This window comes from Lissotriton vulgaris, chromosome 4_1 (assembly GCF_964263255.1).
Source record: "Lissotriton vulgaris chromosome 4_1, aLisVul1.2, whole genome shotgun sequence".
NCBI lineage: Eukaryota > Metazoa > Chordata > Amphibia > Caudata > Salamandridae > Lissotriton > Lissotriton vulgaris.
In genome coordinates, this window is record NC_141691.1 from 650,173,539 (window position 1) to 650,196,144 (window position 22,606).

General features: G+C 43.7%; 1 protein-coding gene and 1 pseudogene across 2 annotated transcripts in view; both read right to left on the reverse strand.

Moving 5' to 3' along the window:
- ADCY1 (adenylate cyclase 1) overlaps nucleotides 1-22,606 on the reverse strand; it is a 1,293,742-nt gene that overhangs the window by 155,301 nt on the left and 1,115,835 nt on the right. The window lies entirely within an intron of this gene.
- LOC147722379 (28S ribosomal RNA) lies at nucleotides 19,804-22,452 on the reverse strand (annotated as a pseudogene).

Below are 22,606 nucleotides of genomic sequence, written 5' to 3' on the forward strand. Positions count from 1 at the left end.
ATTTCAATAGCTGTACTTGTGAAAAAAATAGAAATTCAAAAAAGCAGAGATATAAGAGAGGTTCAAGAATTACCCAGTTGCTATCAGTACTATGAAGTAGTCCAACGATTTTAATGAGTACAAAAAGTCAACTTTACTATCCCAACAGATTGCATTGTTGCCCAAGATATTCAAACAGGTGATCCACCTCACTCAAATCTAAGGTTTTTGCAGGTACTGCTATTTGATTTTTGCAGATCATGCCACTATGATGCTGTCAATAATATAGCATGATCATATGTTTCTGTGAAAAGGAGTTCCTGAGAGTCCCAGACCTGAGGGGAGGCTCCACACAAAGCCTTTGGCAGGGTCCTATTACTCCCTGAATCATAGGTTTCCTTTTCTTCTGGATTGAGCTGGTACCTAAGGGTATCTACAGCATGCGTGCTAGTTAGTTGATTTGATGAGTAATGTGAGATACTGGGTTGTTTATTAGGGGAAGTGTGAGCCCTGGTCAAGCAATAGCCCCAGTCCCTTGCAGGGTGAATAACAAAAGATTGCTCTGCTTAGCCCAGGGTAGATTGTCACAAAAAGGAGTGAGGCTTAACTTAGATGCAATGTGTAAAGTATTTATGCAGCATACAAACAGTAATAAAGTGAAAACACAAGAAAAATCCCACACTATATTAGAAGTACACTTTAATACATTATTTGACACCAGAATGGCATCAACCCAATCAGGAGAACTTGAGGTATGAATTTTTAAAGATTGTAGTAAAAACCAGCTCCTAAAAGATCATAGAGCTAACTGCGAACATCTAATCATGTGAGGCCGGGTTAAGGTAAAATAAATATGGCCAACCACAATGGAGCGGGGATCACATACAAGAGGTGTATTCGACCCATCTGTGCTTCCCTTTGGACTTTGTAGTATTGCATCTCATGTTCTACTGCATCTTTCCATAGTCCTATTTAGAGTCTGAAGTTGAGTGTTCTGATGTATTACTACATGTCAATACATGGAATGTCACTGGATACCTAGGAGGTTGGAACCCACTTGAAGTGTGGCAGTTGGACTTTGAGCTGTGCATGGTGGAGCCTGCACTGTGTGGGCTCTACTACCATGTAGTCTGTGAATAAACTCTTCTCTTCAAGAACCTGCTGTCTACAGCATTTTAACTACAAACTTAGAAGAACTTTTGGGAACATGTTTCTGAAAAGGTAAAGTTCAGTGAGGCAAGGCTGCAGGCAATGTCAGAGGAAGGCGCATTGTCCTTGGGGAGTCTTGGCTCAAAGCTATGGCGAACATTTCTACGTTCACACTTAGTCTCTTTTCTTGGAAGTCGCCAGCGAGACTAGGAAGAGGGCTACAACCAAAGACAGTTTCCCAAGGTGAAGGACAGCTGAAAAGGATTTGCTGCTATAAAGAAGAATGCAGCAGGAAAAGCTGCAATTCAATCTGGCTGGTGATGCTCCTCTGGTAAATAGCAAGCAGGTTGGTCCCAGTCTCCACGTAGTTCAGAGAGAAGATTTTGGACACATTTTTTCAAAGTCCTCAGTTTTGAGATTTGGCTGTCTGGGCACATTTAACACCACAACCAAGGGTCCAGTACTGGTGGATCACCATCAGGGAGTTCAGAACTCCCTCAAACTGGGTCCAAGTGTAGGTTCAAGATGGTGGGAGCCTTTTTTATCCCTGTGGCTCTGAACATGAGGCCAGCAAACTAGCCCTTGAAGTCACTCTAGTAGTCCTGAGTTCAGATGAAGAGGCAGGCTCAACAGCAGGATTGGCCTCTGAGAGTCCAAGACAGGCTCCAGGCAGCACAGCAGTCCATCCAGGTATAGCAAAGCAGTCTTGCACAGTGCACAACAGGTCACAGCAGCAGGAAGTCCTCTTAGAGTCCTTCTACAGGTCCAGGAGTGAACTGAAGAGCTGTTATCTTAAGGTCCTATATTTATACCCTGATGCCTTCTATCTTGATGGTGGGAGAAGCTTCTAGACAGTGGCTCCTAACTGCATCAAATGTCTTATCCTCCCAGCCCAGGCTCCAAGCTGATTGCAGTTGCAATGTGAAGGTGACAGGTCCTTTGTGTGGAGGCAGAACACTCCCTATTCAGTTGTTAATGGGACTGTGCTCAGCAAAGCCCCCCATCTTGCTAGCAGATGGTGCATTTGGGCACACCTTATCCCTCTATTGTGTGACTGTCTGGGAGGAATTTACAAAGTCTAAACATCTGTTACACCCAGTCACATCTCCCATGGCAGATTGAAGGCACAAATGGTGTAAGGGCAGAAAAATGCCAAAGATACCCCCAAACTAGTCTGAGGATGCTTGTTTTCATTCCAGGGAGGATCTTGCTTGGTAGTTTGGTCTGGACTGTTCCCATGAGGAACACGGTGAAGACTGATTTGCATATAGCTGGTTCCAAACTGGAGTTGTGTGGGGAGCAAAAGAACAATGGATTAAGCCCAGATCTTTGTGACTGGGGGTGAATGTTTTCATTGTTTAACATTCTGTCTATCATTTGTTTATTTTGCTTTTGTTGCCCTAAGTGGGAAGGATATGCAAAGAACTAAGCAAGATTGTCACAGACAGCTGCGGTCGGCAGTAGGAGTTTCTGCAGGGCGGTGAAGTGGGGCTGGGGCGGGGGAGGGGCAGGGGCAGGGGCAGGGTGGGGGGTAGTAATGTATGGATTACAGAGTTTAACAGGTAAGTAAACATATAAATAAATAAAACAAATTTCGTTGCGCACACTGCATCACCAAATGCGATGCAGTGCGCGCAACTAAATTTGTTTTATTTATTTATATTTTTACTTACCTGTTAAACTCCGTAATCCATACATTACTACCCTCCACCCTGCCCCTTCCCCTCCCCACGTCGCCACCCTACAGGAACATCTACTGCTGATCCCGGCTGGTCACAGAGTGCCTAGGTTTGAAACTTCTCACATAATGGCAAACACCTTTTTGACATTATTTAGAGCAGCAAGAATGGCATTGGCATGGTAATCTGCTTTTGCCCTGCCAATCTTCTTATTGTAGTAATTTAAAGAATTTGTTAGAAACGCTTTGTCCTTCTCTATATAGGAGCAGCACTGCCGTCTCTCAAATTTCTTACATGCTTGTGCTAGCATGTTTAGGGATGCACTATACCACGGAACGGAGGGTGTGGGGTAGATTTTTAAATCTTTAATGGGTATATCCACATCTAGGGTATCTAAGATTCTTTCCTCCAGAGCTTTGTAGTTTTCTCCCACTGTTCTACCAGAATCATCTATGAAAAACAGGTTAAAAAGCCAGTCTTGTGTTGCCTTGTTGAGTTTATGTCATGCCCTGGCAGATCACAGTCTGGGTACTGCCAGATTAGAAGTACTAAGTTCCCTTCCATGAAGAAGAAAGGTTACTAATGCATGGTCAGTCCATCTGAGGGGTAGGATGTCTCCCATTGTGATTACCCCTGAGTGGCAAAGAAGACTTTGACCACTCTGATGTGTGGGGCCCTGTACTAGCTGTTATAGGCCCAACATTTTACATGACTCTTGCAGTTTCTTCAATGGAAGGGATAGATCCCCCTCAGCTCACATGTTAAAGTCTACTGAGACAAAAATGTTTGAATGGGGCAGGGCCATATTGGAGATGACCCCTATGACATTTTGCAGATATATGCTTAGAAGGCCTGGAGGGCGATAACATAGAATACCAGAAAGGGTACAACCTCTTTCAGCTGTCAGAGTGAAATCCAACAATTTTGAACCAGTTAATTCATCTAAATTGAGGGATACGAAATTCCATCTTTCATTAAAAATTATTCCCACTCCTCCCCCCTTCCAGGAAATGCATGACGTGTGAAAGATTTTTAATCTTGGAGGACATGCCAAGGCCAGCTCTATGGATGAATCAGGAGTAGTTCATATTTCAGTTATAAATAGTACATCACAGTTATCAGTCTGTATCATCAAACAAATTTGGAAGGAATGCTGAGCTAAAGACCTGTCACACTCTTACAGGTGAGTATTGTTTGGTTCCGAATCAGCAAAATGCTCGTAAGCACACTAAGAAATATTTACCAATTAAATTCAAACCCCAGGATTAAAACGTTTTTAAAATCAAGTTTTAAAATCAAGTAGTGACCTGTGCCAATGATGTGTAAAGTAACAGTGTTTTAGCAGCAGAATCCCGGTAAGGCAGCGCGTTCATGCCAGCATCCGGAATATGTAGTCGCCTCCTCAGGGCAAGTAGACAGTCACTTAATATGATGGCTGAATGGTGTCCCGCTTTAACTAGTGAGTACTATATGGCCATAAATCAGCATGATATTCATAAACACACTAAAAAATCTTTCCCAAATAAATTAATCCCCAGGGTTAAAAAAGTTTTTTAATCAAATGTTGAAATCAAGTTCTGACCTGAGCAAATGAGATGTAAATTAGAAGTGGTTTATATGGTCGGAGGGGGGATATGAATGCCTTTCTTATTTTCTTAGGGGACAATTCTGTTAAAAGTAACCAAATAGGATAAACAAAGTTTGAGCCATCATCATTCAAATCATGGAATGTTTAGGCCTTAGGATGGGTCTGTGGTACTTAGGAGAGATTAGCCATGTTATACATACTTTTATAAACCACATCAGTGTTCATGACCTGATATCATTTTCTGTTCTGAAACATTAATAAATAGGTGTTAGACCTGGCATCATTGGTGTGAGTCTCCCTTCCATTTTGACGGATTGCCTCCTCTGTTTTGATATGTGTTTGCTGGTTATATGCTTTGGGAACTGTGCCACTTCTCTTCAGTGCACCAGTGCAAGTGCTCCCTATGTTAAATTGATGTACTAATTGGTGATTCCATGAATGGGTTATTTGATTTACCTGTCAGCCCCTAGTACAGTGCACCATGTGTGTCCAGGGCTTGCAAATCAAATGCTGCTGGTGCGCTTGCAACACTGGTTGTGCCACCCACAGAATGTAAATAAATGTAAATGTGGGATACTTGTATAGCGCACAGTTACTCTACCCGAGTGTCCCGGCGCTGTAGACCGCTGGGGAACCCGTCCTGGTTTTCCCTGTGAGATGGTCCCTTTTGGGTATCTCCAGGGTGAAACCAGGCATCCCTGGCGTCTGTGGGGGCCGTTGTAGAGATGAGGCAAGCTAATGCCCAGAGTTGCCGAGTGTGCTCCCTGGTCGGAGTGGGCACCGATGCGAGAATTATCAGTCCGCTGATCCTGGTCCAAGACCCTGCCGCGTCGGGAATCGAACCCTGGTCCCGGGCCGTTCTCTGCACTCGGGTCTGCCGCCTCTAACCAGTGAGCCACACCTCTCTACAGCTCAGCTTGTAAAGTGTTTCTCAGGCCTGTGTGCAGTCTAGTACTGCCATGTCGACTTGGCAAGTGCACCCACTCGCCAGTCCCTAAACCTTCCCTTTGTTTCATAATAGACACCTCTATGGTAGGCCCACGGGCAGGGTGCTTTGTAAGTATAAGGTAGGACATGCTCTGGTGTGTGTAGCATGTCCTTATAGTGAACTACAGCCATTTTCGTTTTTCACTATTGCAAGGCTACCTGTTTTCCATAGGCTAGAATGGGCAGTTAGATGATTACATTTTTATAATTCTAACTGACTGGTAGAAATTCGGATTTAGTATGCCTGAAATCAGAATAATAAAATACATCTTTTAGTAAAGTTGGTTGTAATATTCTGTGTTTGAAAATACCACTTTCAGAAGGTAGGTATTTTCTTGCCTAACTGTCCAGGCCTGCCTCTGCTAGGTTGTGTATTCCTTGTCTGGGTTTGTGAGTGACAGGGCTGGGGGATTCCGGGAGACAGGCTGGGGCAGCCCAGTGGTGAATAGAGAGATATGCATCTAGATGGGAGGGAGGAGTTGCACCTGGTCCCTGAATAGGGCTGGGCCTTCCATCTACAATGCTGGCTCCACCTCCTGTGGCTTGTCTGATGTCTCTGACCTGCACTGTGAAAGGAGGGAAGGAATCTTGTCAACAAAGTGCTCCAGAGCTGCATCTTCCCTCCCCTGAGTTGGCTCCACCTCCTGTGGGGCGGCTGTTGTCTCTGCCCTGCACTGTGATAGGAGAGAAGGAGTCATGTAAACAAAGTGCTCAGGAACTGGTTTGGACTAGGTAGAGGCCTCTCTGCCTTCAGAGAACAAAGGATTTTGGGGTATAAATATAGGGACCCAGGATCTTTAGATCACTTCTGGAACAAGAAACCTTTTGCCTAGGAGAAGAACCGAGGACGCTGCACGAATTTGACTGCCCCTCTGTCAGTCTGCTGTTTGCTGGGTTGGCCTGCATGGGTTGCTTCATTGCCAAAGAAAGGAGAAGGAACTTTTTAAGGACTTTCATCATCTTCAGAATATTCTCCAAGGGCTTGAACTGCGCTTGCCTCCTGCTAAAGTCTCAGGGACAAAAGACTTCATCTCCAGCTCCCCTCTGAATTTCCTTGCTGGCAATTCTCAACTCCAGACATTTGCGTGTCGCTGGGAGCTGGTAGTGTGACGCATCGAGAAGAATCGTGTCGCCGCTGCAGCTGAAATTGTCGCATCACCGGAGAAGCGAGCCTTCGCCGCATCTCCCTGGAAGCATTTGTTCATCAAAGCTGCCTGCTGTTGCTTCACCAGGGAAGCATGACGCCATCAAGAGAGTCGCCATCGCATCACCGGAGAAGCGTGTTGCTGGCCCTGTCACGGCTCCAAAGTACAGAGTTGTTGCAGGGCTGACAGGGCACCTACGAATCATCATCGCAGCGTCATCGCATTGTCGCATCAAGGGCGCCATCTTCTCGCATCGCAACCGGATCATCGCATCACATCATGACGCCATCTTGCGCACTGCAACGGGCCCGCAGGCCGAGAATCTACGCATCGCCTCTGCACCGGTAAGGATTACGACGCATCCCCTACTCTGCGCAAGCATTGAGGCACGACGCATCATTTCCCCTGGATCACGGCACCTCCCCTTTTGCAAGCCTTTTGTTTACTTTGCGTTACACATCCAGGTACTTTGTTGAGAACTTTGTCGCAATTATCATCAACTTCAACTAAGCAACGTTTACCATCTTTAAGCAATCTTAAGTGTAGTATTGTGGAGTTTTTGTCGTGTGTGGTCTTGTGCTAAGTCTTTTTAAAGAATACTTATATTTATAAAACCTGTGTTGTGTCCATCTGAAGTGTTTTCACTGTATTACTGTGTATATTCACAGATGCTTAACACACTGCCTCTGAGATAAACCTGTCTGCTCCTGCCAAGCTACCAAGGGGAGAGCAAGGGGAGTGTAATCCCCTTATCCTGAGTTAGAAGTACGGGTCCCTATGTGGACAAAGTTGAATACCATTGCCAATTAGAGACTCCCAGATGTAACAATAGGTATAGGATTATCATACAACCTAAAGCAGTTTCTGTTCATAATGCTTTTTTATTTGGGCTATTAATGTTTGGCTAAAAATAAACAGGGTAGACCTCGGCAACTGACATTTGAAAGACCTCTTTTATCTGCTCAGGAACGTAGGCTTCCTTTGCGGGTAACTAAACATGGTTTTGTTACAGATATCCTAGGTCCTGCTGTGTTAAATATTTTTGGGATAAATTGAAAGCAGTGGTCTGGCAACATGAATTAGTTTTTCTTTACATCGAAATAAAAAACTAAGGTAGGAGCAAGACACCCTGGCACTCAAAATTCATAGGTTAGAGTTTGCACTTGACTTTTCTTGGACAGAGCCTGCAACCAGAGTTGTGTGCTGAAATCCTGCAGCCAACCTCTGTATCCACTGCATAACCAGTTCACTGGTTCGGGCAGTGTATTATAGCATTCTGAGCTTAACAACTGCACCTAACCCCAAAGTACAAAAACCAGCACTGCACAACCTTTGAAATGCATCACACCATTTGGTTGTAGAGTCGGCTTGGCTTATCATTCAGCTTTGCGCCCACAGAATTCATTCCACTCAGCTTTTAGCTATTGCCTGTGAGGTCTGTATGGAGGATGTTGCCTTAAGCCACTCCAGTTGGCAAGGCCGAAGTTTGTGTGCTGCCACTTCCGTGGGAATGGCCTGTCATTTGGCTCCCGGATGTCAGGGTGGCCCAAAGTTCATGCATTCAGTCACTCTCACTGAGTACTGGTGAACTTGCATTCACCCCCAAGTTCATCCAAATTAGCACTGCTGTATCTTGGATCATGTGAATAAAGCTCTGAATGCAGGGTCTTTCCTAAACACACTGCAGATGTCCTTTGGCAGTGAACATTGGGGCTGTGGCCTTACTTTGTAAATATGTTTCATGATCTGGTGCTAAAAACTCTTCATGCTAACCCTCCCACAGGTCTACAGACCTGTGTTTTAATCCCTCCTCCAAAAACAACTGATGAACTTTTTAAAGGGCGAAATATAGTTATTTTTTCACATCACATTAACACATATTTATAAAAATCATAGAAATTCCTTTACAAAAACATAATTAAAATGACTTGGTCAGAAAGGAAAATCCAGAAAACTTTCATATTTGAGCTACACAAACCTTAACTGATGCCTCCACCATCTAAGCTCACAACTTTACACATGACACGAGTGGTGACATTTTCCTCCTGGTTAATTTCATTTTTTATTTCTAGAACATTATTACCATTCCATACATTGGTCTGTACACTTGAAGTGTTGATGATTATTGTCACACATCATTCAAAAAACACTACATATGCATATTTTCTGTGGAGGGAACACAAAAAATGTTCAATGACCACATGCTAAATCTCTAAGCCACACAACATAATATAAAGTCATTAAGGGTTATGGGGAGCATTATGGCTACATAAAGTATACTTATTGAATTCAATTTAATTTACATTAATTCAAGATGAGAATTATGGTTTGTAATAGTTCTAGAATAAACTAATTAGGCAATCAAATAAAATGAAGTGGAAATTAGTTCAGGATTAATGTTAATAGTAAGGTTAGAGTGAGGAACAGTATTTAAATTAAATCATACTAATCAAGGGGTGCGTTCAGTGCTAGTGTTAGTTAAGGGTGGGTATTTAATTTAATTTGTAATCAATCAAATATGGGCTACTTAAGGTGTATATTATTATCAGGGTTGCATTAAAAACATTTTTAATTTAATTGTCATGTAAACAAATTAAAGGCATAGGTTGAGTTACTATGATTATGCAAAGGAAATCTTAAATTAATAAATTATATTGGATGTATTGTTCTATAATTAATTTTCGAGTTACAACTACAGCCAGGATTGCAAATTAACTATAGTGCATCTACTTTAAAGTAGAAATTTTAAGAGTTGGACTTGGCCCTCTCTGCATGGTCACCTCTAAACATTTTGTCTTCATCCCTTCTATTTTTGCTGAATTTGTTTAGTTGTGTCCTTAGGAGTCTGTTCATTTAACCACTATTAATCAATGCTAAAGTGTTTGTGCTTGCTCCCTTAAATATGGTTAAATTGGCTTACACCTGGCATATTTAATTTACTTACAAGTCCCTAGTAAAGTGGTAAACCATATACCCTGCACCTGTAAATGAAATGCTACTAGTGGGTCTGCATCCTTATTGTGCCACCCACTTAAGTAGCTCCTTAAAACATGTCCCAGGTTTGCCATTGCAGCCTGAATGCAGTTTTAAACTGCCATTTCGACTTGGCAGTATAACTCCCTTGCTAAGACATAAACTTGCCTTTTATTGAAAATACAAAACCCTTGAGTTAGGCCTGGATAGCCCATAGGGGTTGAAATCCTACTTTTAAGTGCTACACGTCCGGGTAATGAAAAACTCATCAATTTGTTTTTCACTACTGTGAGGCCTACTACCCCCACAGGTTAATTTTGGTTTTCATAATTGCCAACATTTGATTAGGGAAGGTAGTTAATTCATGTTGTTTGTCTAGGAAATTGTAATTTAACATACTGTTTAGTGGTATAGTCAGATTTTGAGTTACAATTTTTAAAATGCTACTTTTAGAAAGTTGGCATTTTCCTGCCATAGCTATTTTGTGCCTGCAACTTGTTCCTGGGTCACATGACTCAGTGCAGTTAGCAGTTGGAGTTTGTTTATTCCTCCCAGACAGTTACATAATACAGGAATTAGGTGTGCTTGGAATCGCCATCACTGGCACAGCCCCACTTGCAATTCAATAGACTGTGCCCTGCCTTTAAACAAATGACTTCACACTACCTCATTGCTCATGCAACCAGGCTGGAGCCAGGGCATAGAAGGAGGAAACTCCAAGAACTGCAAAGTAAATTCTCTAGAAACTTCTCCTACTTGAATGAAGGTACTAAATGTAAACATAAGATCCTCAGACCCTCTGTTCAGTTCACTTTCTGTACCTGTGGATGGACAAATCAGAGGACTGCTAGCTGCTGTGGCCTGTTCTGTACTTCAGGAGACCACTTTGCAGTCCCTGGAAGGACTACTCCTCTGCCTGAAGCCTGCCTTGAACCCCCAGAGGCCTGCCCTGCTGCTTGAGCCCTGTTCCACTTCTTGAACCCAGGACTACCAGAGTGACTTCAAGGGCTAGTTGGCTGGAATATAGCATGTCACAACGCATGCTAATACATCGTGCACTTTTACAAAGTGATCGTTACAACGACTGCGTTGTTAGTACACAATACCTTTACATCGCAAGTCATTGGAACGACTTGCTGAAGGGGGCACACTAGACTTAGGAATAGTAGTATTTACTTTTCCTACTCCAGTTTGCGCAACAGTAGGGAAGGTTTTGGAATTCATTCCCAATACCTTAGCGCCCCCTACAGCAAGTCATCTAATGACTTGCAATGTAAAGGTATCACATTGTAATAGCACTGCCATGTGATGGCAGCGTTGTAAACAATGTTTCCCATTGGCTGGCCTCTTGATCAGAACTTTAGAGTCGGAAAAGGCTCCTCCATCTTGAAACCATATCAGGACTCAGTTTGAGTGAGTCTTGACCCTCCAAGTGGTGCTTCTACAATCCTGGGCCCTTAGAAATGCCACTAAAGGTAACCAGATAACCAAAATCTAAAACTTGGGACTAGCTTTTTTTGGGGCAAAAAACTCCTCTGAGAAGATCTAGTTCAGTCAGAGGATGGCACTGCTGTGCTGCTCTAATTTATATCTGCTTTAAAATCTGCACTTTATATTTGCACATTCTTGGGGACTTAAGAAATCAGCCAGAGGGCTTTTTACTGCACTAAAGTGTGTTTTATACATTGGCCCACACATGTCAGAGCAGGACATTCTCCAACCACCATTTTGGGTGTTGGTCTAGTTTTCTTCTTTGGAGCTCTATTTCAGTCAGATGCTGGCATGACCATGCAGCTTACTGGACCTACTTTTTGCTGCTCAAATTTAAATCCGCATTAAAGTCTACACTTTATAGCTGCATATTCTTGAGGGACTCTAGAAATCGGCCTGAGGTCGTTTTACTGTGTTTTTTTGTGCTTTTAACTTTGGTCCACGCCTGTCAGAACGGGACTTTCTCCAACAGCCATTTTGGGTGTCATCTAGTCTTTTTTCAGAAGACTATTACAGTCAGATGCTGGTGCGACCAAACAGAGGACACGTGCAGCGGGCATGCAGACAGTGCACCAAAAATGTAAGCCGTCTTCACCTGTCCACTCACCCCAGTTTTGTGTGGGATCACTCCTACTAGAACAGGATCAGGATCTGCTACACAAGAGACCAATTGTTATGTATTGGTAAGCAGTATAATACCCCTACTCAAATGCCTATCATTACTAACATCAGGTGTGGGCTCCTTCCATATACCAGCATTAAAAGTCTGTTTTTCTGTGAAGTTGTCTACTTAATGCCAGTTCATTGGTAAAGCGTGCTACTGAAATCTATTTACTTCTATAACCTGGTGACTGAGATAAATTGTTTATAACAGAGACCTGGTCCACCCCCGACTCAGCAGCCGATTTAGGCATGGCCTGTCCGCTGGGTTTTCAAGCAGTTCACAAACTATGTGTTAACAAGAAGGGGGAGGAGTAGGCATTACCTACAAAAAACAGAATATTTCCACATTTTCATTTTCATTTGTTGACTTAGGAGGTCCTGAGGTGTTGAGCTTTACTTTGAAAACTGAAAAAGGTTCTGCCTTTATAGGCATTCTTTGCTATAGATCCCCAGGTCTCCAACCCCTACACCGCCATTTCCTGATAGAAGTATTTTCCAACATGGTGCTCGCATATTCTAATTTCTTTACTTTGGGTGAATCCAGTCTCTGGGTGGAGGGGGATCTTTCCTTCCCTTTTAAAGATGTGCAAGGATCATGTGAAGTTTTGGGTCTAGAGCAATGAGTGCACGGCCTACTCATCGGGTTAGACATACTTTGGATCTTAACTTTGCCCCTGATGGGCTGATCCTCGTGAAAAATATTTCACCTTTATACTGGACTGATGATGCACTAAAATCATTCCATATGCTGGTGAAGGATCCTTTCCCCTCCAAGCTGGCCTCCATGACAACAAGCAAAGGGAGGGCATAGTGTAAATTCAATAAGCCAACAATGGGACCAATTTTATACCTCTCAAACATCTTTGATCCTAAGAACTCAGTGTAGTCTAATTACTAAGCATACGAGCAGGGGATTCTGAAACATTGGATAAAGCGATTCCCCTCACCAATCTGAAATCTCACCGCAGACCATGTGGATCCTGGTACAATGAATTGTTAAAAATGCTAAAATTAGAGTTCAAGAAACCTGAAAGAAAATGGCGTACATGCTATACCAAAAAGAAATTCAAATAACTTGTTGTTATGCAAATATAGAGAGGCTGGCAAAGCTAAGACTGTTTATGATGCCAATATTATCATTGCAGCCCCTAATGGTGCTGAAAAGTTTTTCAATATTCTTTGGGAATTAACCCAGACTTTGTGAAGCAGGACGTTACACCCTCACAAGAGCTCTGCAAAGATCATGGGGACTTCTTTGATAAGAAGATCAGCAGAATTCTTACGGACATTGATGGTGCCTCTCAGCTAACAGCCTATGGATTGAAATTCTCAAACAATGTGGAAAATACAGCCATAGCAAGTACAGACGCACTGGTGCTTGGTTCCACCACAACTCAAAACGTACCAGCCTCCTCTGAGAGTCGTGTCTGAAGCTTTGATACCTTTGAACCCATCTCAAAGGAATGCTTCCAAACCATGGTCATGCCATCTTCATCAGGATCTCCCCTTGGTCCCTTACCTTCTAGACTGTGGAAAGAGTTAGGAGAGAAGCTCACCCCTCCTACCACATTGTAGTTATGAAATCAATCTTTGGAGACAGGTGCTGTATCAAATATGTGGAAGAAGGCAATAGTTACCTTCCTCTTAAAGAAATCCACAGTGGGCCCTCTGGTCTTCAGCAATTGCAGGCCCATATCGCTCCTTCCATTTATAGTGATAATATTTGAGTGATATGTAAGCAGAAGGCTATTCTAATATCTGGAAACCTACTCTCTCCTATAGAATGAACAAATGTAGCTTCAGACCTGGACTTGGCATGGAGTTTCTACTAGTTGCTATGGACGAGTTACAGATGAGGGTAGACAGTGGCCAGTCGACATTCTTAATTATGCTTGACATGTCGGCTGCTTTTGACACGCTCAAGCACAAAATCCTTCTGGCCAGACTAGCCTCAATTGGAGTGAGTGGTATAGTGTGGATGTGGATGGAATCCTACTTTTCTGATTGGTGTCAGGCTGTTGCTTCGCCCCCTTACCACTCCAAATTTTAAAGCCTGTGACATGGAGTCCTGCAAGGCTCGTCACTCAGCTCAATCCTGTTTAACATCTTTACAAGGCCACTCATCACTCTTATAACGGCATATGGCATCAGACTGGTCAATTTTGAAACTGATATAGCAGCCAGTAGTATGTAGTGGCAGCATTCCAGAACTGCTTGTCAGACACTGTTAGTTGGATGACCTTAAATTCTCTCAAGCTAAAAGGGGATAAAACCGAATTTCTCGGCTGCTCAGCAAGAAGAATACCCATGATACTTCCCACCCAACTTTTGGCCCCTTTCAATAGGAGAGGAGTTGCAGCCAACGGGAACAATCCACAATCTTTGGGTCTTGTTTGATGATAAGTTATTTCTCGAGAGCCATGTCACTAAAGTCACAGGCACTTATTTTGTGCTCCTTGGTAGCCTCAGGAGATCTACCCAAGCTAAATTTCTCAGCATGTGCAGTGTCATAATTAGTAGGTTGGATTACTGCAATGCCCTATTACTACTTGGAGCTCCTCACTACTTGAATACTAGAGTTCATAGAGCCCAAGTGGCACCAGCTAAACATGCTTTAATCAGACTCCGTAGATCCTCTGCAATCAATGCCCTGAAGGAGGTCAATTGGCTTTCCTTGAAGAAGACGATCATCTTTAAAGCCATGTGCATTTTGTTTGAGGCATTACAGGGCAAGGTTTCTGAGCCTTTTCAACATAAACTGAAAGTATATTCTTCTGGGAGAAATATTTGCTTGAGCTCTGTAAATCTTGTTCACCTAAATAGATTCAGTAAGTCAGGAGAAGGTGGTTTTGGCCTTTACAGTTAAAGCGGCCCAGCTGTGGAAAAGACTGCCACCCTCCCTTGGGTCATCAATGGAACTGCTGACATTTAATAAGGCTCTAAAGATCTGGCTCTTCTCTAAGAAACTCTGCCCCCGCTCGTGTGCATGGTCCATGTCAGCAGTACTGTGCCCATACATAAGCTTATCACCAGGATACCAGTTTGATGCGAGTTTATACTTTTCAAATGCTATAAACAAATAAAATAACTGAGACGAGACTGGGACCAAACTGTTTGTCTTTCCACCAAAGGTGCATTGCCATTCATCCTCACTGTGCAGAAACTTCCACTACCTTCTTCTCCGCAGCAGCAAATCCTGTTCAGCGGTCCTTTAGCAGAAGTGACATCTGGCATTGTGGAGCCCTCGTTGGCTACAGTCTCCAGCCTTGTGCAGCGGGAGATTTTTAACTTCCAAAAAAGAGACAAAGTACGAAAATGGAAATATTCACTCCCCGATGACAACACCTCCTCCTAGGACACCACCTATAGCCTTGCCCCACTGAACTTTACTTTCTCAAGACATGTTTGCTGAAATTTCTTCTAAACTCATAAGTAAGCACTGACCAGGCTCTATCCACTTCTTGTACCCATGCTCGATTGCGGTCGGACATTTTTTTAATTTTGACCTGGTTTTCCTCGACTAGATGTCCTCAGTAGTCACTTTGAACTTTTAGGTCCTAGTTTTTATCTTATACTTTAATAATTTATAAATCTGGTTGTGCTATTTGTATTTTTGTTCTTTAGTGTCAAATAATTTCGTAAATATTACACGTAATTTTTATAAATCGAGGTGGGATTTTTTGTGTTGTGCTTTTACTTTATTAAGGTTTGTGTGCTGCATAATACTTTACACATTGTCCCTGAGTTAAGCTTGACTGGTTTTGTGCCAAGTTACCAGAGTGTTAAGCCCAGGTTAATTTAGTGACTTTAGTGGTTCAACCTAACAGGGATTATGGCTGTTGCTGGAGCAGGGGTCACCCCACATTCAACAAACAACCTAATTGCTCACATTAAATCAGTTGTAGATTCAGGGTAGGTGGTTTGATGTGGTGTTAAAATACATTTAAAGCATATCTTAGGTATGTAGTAGCCATAGATGTAGTGTCATTCAGAGGATCATTGGTATAGACATTGATGAAGTGACATGCAGGTAAAATAATGCTGGTGGGAAGTAGTGAGAGTAGGAAGTGTGGTCAAAGACTGTATCTGTTCCTCACAACAAAAAGGTGTATATGGAGCCTTTGTTCACTAGGGGTAGAAAGATAGTGGAAGTATTATGTACTACAAACTGCCATTTATTGACTGACAGAAACATGTTTGAGCATTTACTGCTCATCAATGGTATCCAGATTTTACCCTTAATTTCCTGTTGACCTCTGAATATAGTGGAAGGTTTTTTTTCATCTGGATCCCACAGCATGCAATTTATCCTGCGTGCTATTGCTGGTTCACACCGTGGCTACTTAAGATCCCCAGTCTCCATCTGCTCTGGTTGTGGTCAGCAAACTGGGTCTGCCAGTCGCAAAAATCTTGAACAAAGTTGTTGCTGCCTTTTTTATTCTGATTGGTGGTGATGGCAAGCTTTGTAGTGTCTCCTATGTAACGTGTTACAGATGTTTGTAAATAATAATTTTTGTTATCTAACTCAACTTTTTATATCTTTTAATATCGCTAGAATTACCACAGAACTGCTCATTTAAATGTATTGTAATGCAAGGTTGCAAGAATCGAGGCCTTTCTGCTTCTTACATTAACTTAAAATCTTTAAAAGACTTCGAATGTAGGCATGTGCTGGAAAAAATACCATGTTACAAACTTTGAATAATCGCTTCATTCATTTCGATTTTCTGACACGTACTGCAACCCTTTCCAGATCTGGTTCACCTACAGTGAGGCAGAAATGTCATAAAACCCTCTATTACTTGACCTTAACTAAAACATACCATACAGTAATGTGTGATGCAGAATGCCAGCAAGTGAGGGACATTGGGTCAGATGCATGACTGTTTTTTAGCAGTCACAAATGAGAAATTGGCCCATTTGTGACCGCTAAAAAGGGTTGTGGCATGTACAAACCTTATTTGGCAAATCGGTAATCTGTTACTTACTCGTAAAATAGGTTTTGTGAGTCACTATTAGGAATGGGAGTGCCAAGGGTGCCCGTTACTGAAATCGAGTCTTAGGGGGGAGATAGGATTGTTTTGCGACCGCAAATGTGGTTGCAAAACAATTGCATTTACAGTTGCAAGCGGTAAGGGGTCTAAGGTGGACCAAGGTTGCAAAACAGTTGAAAGTAACAAGCCAAATCCTGTACTTAGAGGAGCAGCGGGTCCATCGAATAATCACTCTTGCAGTTCTGGTCTGTTGATCACCAATCCCCAATTAGGGTGTTGGCTCTACGAGTGGCTACCCAAAAACAATATGCGAATAGAGGATTGGTCTTGGCTGCCAGCATCATTGGCAAAGGTGCCCTGTGGAGATAGTAATTGAATAACTGGAGATATGGATGTTAATGTAACTGAAATAAGTCTATGTTCCAGAAATGTCCATGGATTGAATAATTTGTCTGACCCAGATACGATATTATTTTTGAATTCATTTGCATTTTTATTATTCCAAAAACATGGTGTGAAGAAATGACTCAGTTGTCTGGATTTAATTAATATTGTATTCTGGCAGTGAAAACTTTTAAATTTGGCCGTGCAAAGTGTGGATTGGTGTGTTATATTGCGACCGACCTAAACCTAGTTGTGGATGTGGTAGACTTTAATCTGGGTTGGCTCCAATGTCTTTTGGTAAATACCACTGTTTTAAGTTTAGTTCTTCTTAACGTGTACCTGAGTATACAAGGTTTATGGATTCCCTGGAGGGGACCGAGAAATTAGCCAAAATACAGCTAAATTTGGGGTTTTTTGGGAAACAATTGCTACAGAAGAAAGAGTCTGTTTTTTCCCTGCAAATGTCATTGACAAAGGGTTTGCGATGATAAAATCAACATCTTCCTAGCTTTTAGGAACAGACCGGCTTGAATCCGAAGAAATATTTTTTCACCACAGTTTTGGCATTTTGCTGGGACATAGCCCATTTTTCAAAATTTTTGGGGTGTTTAAACTCCTTCCAGTTAGTGGTAGAATTGTTTGTGAAGCCAATGGTGGATCCTGGAAAGCTATACCTTTCTGAAAAGTAGGCATATTTTGAATACAGCAAGGGGTCATATGTGTAGATCCTTCAAGGTTTTCCCGTAAACATTAACAGTTGAAAAACTTTTTTTTAAAATTGAGTTGGAAAAAAAAATTACGGCATATTTTTTAAAGCAAAATACTGTTACCTTAGCTGGACCCTTCCGGTTACAGGGATATATATTGCTTGTAGGTTCTTCAAGAACCAATAGGAACCTAGAGCCACTAGCTGAGCAGCACCTTACAATGGTTTATCATTGTGTAGCAGGTATAGAGCAATTAATATGCTAAAATGTAAAAAGTGAAAAATAGGCATGAAGGAAATCTATGTATTTCAGAAATGTCACAAGATATAGTGGTTATTCAGGTTACTCAACGTGCAAGTCTAGTAACATTTTCATGATTTTTCAAGACCTGTGGAGGACAGAGCCCAGAGTGGGAGTGCCTGCTTCAGTGCCCAGCTGGAGATTCTGAATCCGGCCACACAGGGGAGGCCCCAAATCCCAGGTGCTTGTACACATGACGGGCCATAGTATGGGGTTCCCACCCCAGGACCCCCCAGAGCCTTGGCCCGGGCATCATTGCATGCTTCTCAACCAAGCCAAGCATGTAAAACCTTCCTATGCCTGCAGTACCCCATCACATGCCCTTTGCGACATGGTAGGCTAGAGGATGAAGCCCGGCCCGGACCTGGGGCCCCCACCCCATGACCCGGCAGGATTTAAACAGGCTGGGTTTAGGGTCTAAACCCAGCTACGCTGAGGCATCATCCTCTTTACACCACCGCAGTCTGGGGAAGGGAACCAAGAGCCCTGGTGAGCTCACAGAGTCAGGTCTGTCAGCTCCCTGATCCTGTGGAGCCCCATCTTGTCCGCTCTGTGGTTCGAAGCCCTGACCGGGGCCACAGTCAGGTGTTTCTAGCCAGTCAGCCCACAGTCACCAAATAGGCCCAGCTATGCCCAATCAACCAGACTCCAGTCTTGACCTTTCCCAGACAGGCCGCCCTGTCCGTGACCGCGGAGCTAATTTCCTCCCACAGTGCATGGTGGCAGGGATGTTGGTGCATGGAGCCCGGGCTTCACTAGAGCTCTGACCGAGGGCGCGATCATTGCCTCCTTCCCTGCCCGAGAATGGGGGAGGGAGCTCCCCGAGCCTGCTGCTTCCCCTTTGCCTGGCCAGCTTGTTCCTAGGAGAACAGTAAGCCTTGAATCAACCTACTGATGGTACCTGCTGGGTGGCGCAGGTCATCAACAGTTTCTGCCCTTCATGACCAGGCCGTGGCATCTGCCAAGGGTTTCTTGGAGCTCTCCCGTTCTCGCGTTCCAGTTCAGTGCTCTAAGGGATGGGTTCTCATGCAGGGCTGGTCTCTACTCTTTACCCCAAATCAAGTGGGGGAACAAGAGAATCTTCACCAGACCTACAGCCAACCTGCCCTGGGGATTGATGGTCACAACCGTATAGTGGGTTCAGTTTGCTGCCTTGGATGTGCACTTTCCACCTCTCTGGAGCCCGGGTAACCAAGTAGGGTTAAACCCAGGGCTCATCCTTTCCCCACGGCCCAGCCTGGGAAGCCCATTTTTCTCAACTATTAACCCTGGGGGGATAAAAGTTGGAGTTAGCCCAGCCGGCTGGCCAGCCAGCCATCTCGTCGTTCAGACCACCGGACTATCTGGTTTCACAGCAGGGCGATCAAATGGCTTCAGATGGACCAGCAACCAGATGGCCCTGAATGACCAGACCGAGGACCCAATCACATGGCAGTCTGACAACAAGAGTGGCCATGCACTCTGAGGATTAGGACAGTGCTCAGGAGGTTCCATCCGGGACTGCTTGCCTCCCAGCAACTTGTGTGAGAGTAGAGGGGATCCTGGTTCAGCCATCTGGTAGCCCTGCAAGGGATCATGTCCCCCTCTCTGCACCCGTCGATGCAGGAACTGGAGGGGGAGGCTCCCGTGCCAGTCAGCACATGGTGGACGAAGTCTCCCACATGATCACATTCCCCCCTTTGCATCCCTCCCGCCGGCATAGCAGCAGAGGTACCCACCCCTCGCTATAATGGAGGTGGTCTGTGGGCACCCACGGACGGAGACAAAAGCTTGGCTCAGAGGATGACTTTCAATAGATCGCATTGAGGAAACTGCTCTGCTACTTATGAAACTCTGACCCAAAATCAGGTCATCTACTTATGATTTAGCACTGGGAGCCCCACGAACATGCAATGCACTAAGGGCGATGAAGGCTGCCCCTTTCTGTCCATGTTTTGGCAGCTCCACACACTGGCTCAAGAGTCTGGCTATCCCAGGCCAAGTAAGGCTCCACAGCACTGTGGTATTGTTACAGTTTAGGGTGATTCGGACATAGAGGCATTCAGCCATAATTCCACAGATGGTAGCTTCACCCCATTGGCTCTTCAGCTAAGCATATACACCAAATGTCTGGACCGGCGGTTCCTCTCTTACTGGGCAGGATTACTTTTGCAACAACACATCATCAGTGGGGTGAAAATAACCTGTCTCGCGACGGTCTAAACCCAGCTCACGTTCTCTATTAAGGGGTGAACAATTCAATTCTTAGTGAATTCTGCTTCACAATGATAGAAGAGCCGACATTGAAGGATCAAAAAGTGACTTCTCTATAAACTCATGGCTGCCACAAGCCAGTTATCCCTATGTTAACGTTTCTGATACCTCTTGCTTGAAACCCAAAAGTCAGAAGGGTTGTGAGGGCCTGCTTTCAGAGTCTGTATTCATACAGAAAATCAGTTTGCCCTTCTAATCTGCAGGAGGTTTATGTCCTCCCTGAACTTGCCTTAGGACACCTACATTATTGTTTCACAGGTATACCGCCCCAGTCAAACTCTCCACCTGCTACTGTCCCCAGAGTGGGCTGTGCCCAGAGGGTGCCAGGCGCACAGAGCCAGAAGCGAGAGCCCCACAGGGCTCAATCCCCCGCTTCGCTGGGTAAATACAAAAATGATAAGAGCAGTGGTATTTTACCAGTGTCCCAAGGGGCTCCCACTTATCCCACACCTCTCATGTCTCTTCACAGTGCCAGACTAGAGTCAAGCTCAACAGGATTTTTCCCCCCACTGATTCTGCCAAGCCCGTTCCCTTGGTTATGGTTTCGCTAGATAGTAGGTGCAGACAATTGGAATCTCGTTCATCCATTCATGCGTGTCACTAAGCAGATGATGATACATTTGGCTATCTGTACTACCATGTGGTGGCTCATTCTGGGTTATTTTTCCCATTATGGTCAGTGGTACAACCACATATTAAAGTGGACATTTTTCAGAGTGGAGCTTTGGGCCCTTCCGTCTCATCAAATTTTCATGGTCTATTTTCTCTGTTGGATGACTTCGGCATCCAGAACGCTTCTTCTCCTTCTTAGTCCTGATGAAGACCCACATTTGAGGCATTCAGTGGCCCCTTTTCCTCCCCAGGTGTTGGGTCGAAACGTCGACGTTCTTTCATTAAGCCTGCATCATTTTGATATCTGTGCAGAGTGTCAATAGCAACTTAACAACTGAACCACTTCTAGATGCGATATATGTTATTAGAAATTGTATACCGCACAGCCACACAGGCTTCCACGTACAATAATATGATTTGTGAAAAGGTCAAAAGTACCCCCCCTTTCTTCTTTTCCCTTCTCTACTCCCTATCTACAAGAGCACCTTCACTGAGCACTCATCTTTATGACTTTATCCATTTGTGGATCTAAGAGTTTACAATATAATGTGTAAATCAAAATGTTGTTTGAGACTGACTTATATGCAATACTGAACTTTCAGAAATGCAATTATGTGTATGTGTCTTAAGCTTCTGGTATTGAAATCTTGTCTGCTGCCCTAACCGTGCAACTGAGGATTGAATCTACAAGACTGTTTTTCTTCTTTGACATATAGTGATAAGAGATCTTTTGATATATTCAGTTCACCTATGCCTCCTGTTGCTTTTTCAGATCGGACCATTGTTTGTCTGTATCGTAAGTTACCTAGGCCCCTCGGATTAATTTTGGGTAACCCCATTGTTTTGAGAGTACTGATATATCAGCAGCAAATGCTAGAGTGATGATCTGCTCAATAAGACCATATGAGCCGAATGTGAAGACCTTGCCAATTTTCTACAGATCACATATTATGGGAGCCATGGCAATGTTAAACAACAGGGGGGATAACGAGTCACCTTGTTTTACTCCAGATTTCATTGTTATTTCTGGTTTAGCTTAACTAGTTTTGTCCTTGAAAGACGCTGTATACAAGTCTTTTATTACATCCCTTATGTATGAAGGAACTCTGTGCCTTTTGAGACTCCGTAGAGAGACCATGGCTGACAGAGTCAAAAGCTTTGGGGGTGCCAATAAACACCACTACGAGTGAGCATTTGTTTAAGACAGTCGTAGATATTCCTGCCATTAATTTGCACTTCATTGAATTTTTTCATTTTGACATTCAGAGCACTAGGCAGAAATCACATCACTTCGACTCCCGCCTTGGGCCTCCGTGATGCTTTGTTTTAATTAAACAGTTGGATTCCCCTAGTTCGCACCAGTTCTAGGTGCGGTACCTGCAGCTTTCTAATTTTGTCTCTCCATAGTGAATCTCTGCTTGATGATCACAATCTTCAAGCAGTGATCCACCCACTAGGCACCATGGAGAGTTTTGAAGGGGGGAGTGGCCCAAAAAGGGCCAGTGCTACTTCTTTCCCCAGCCCCAAAAGTCTTTCTGACCTCTTTGAGAAGATAGGAGGCTATTGCCAAGGACACGGCTGTCAGGTATAACAGCTCTTAAAACGCTATTGGCTTTATTAACCCCTTAACTGCTGAGACTTTTCCCCTCAGAATTCACAGCCCTTTTTTTGGTTATTTGGGGTAGCTTCCACTTAGGCCTCT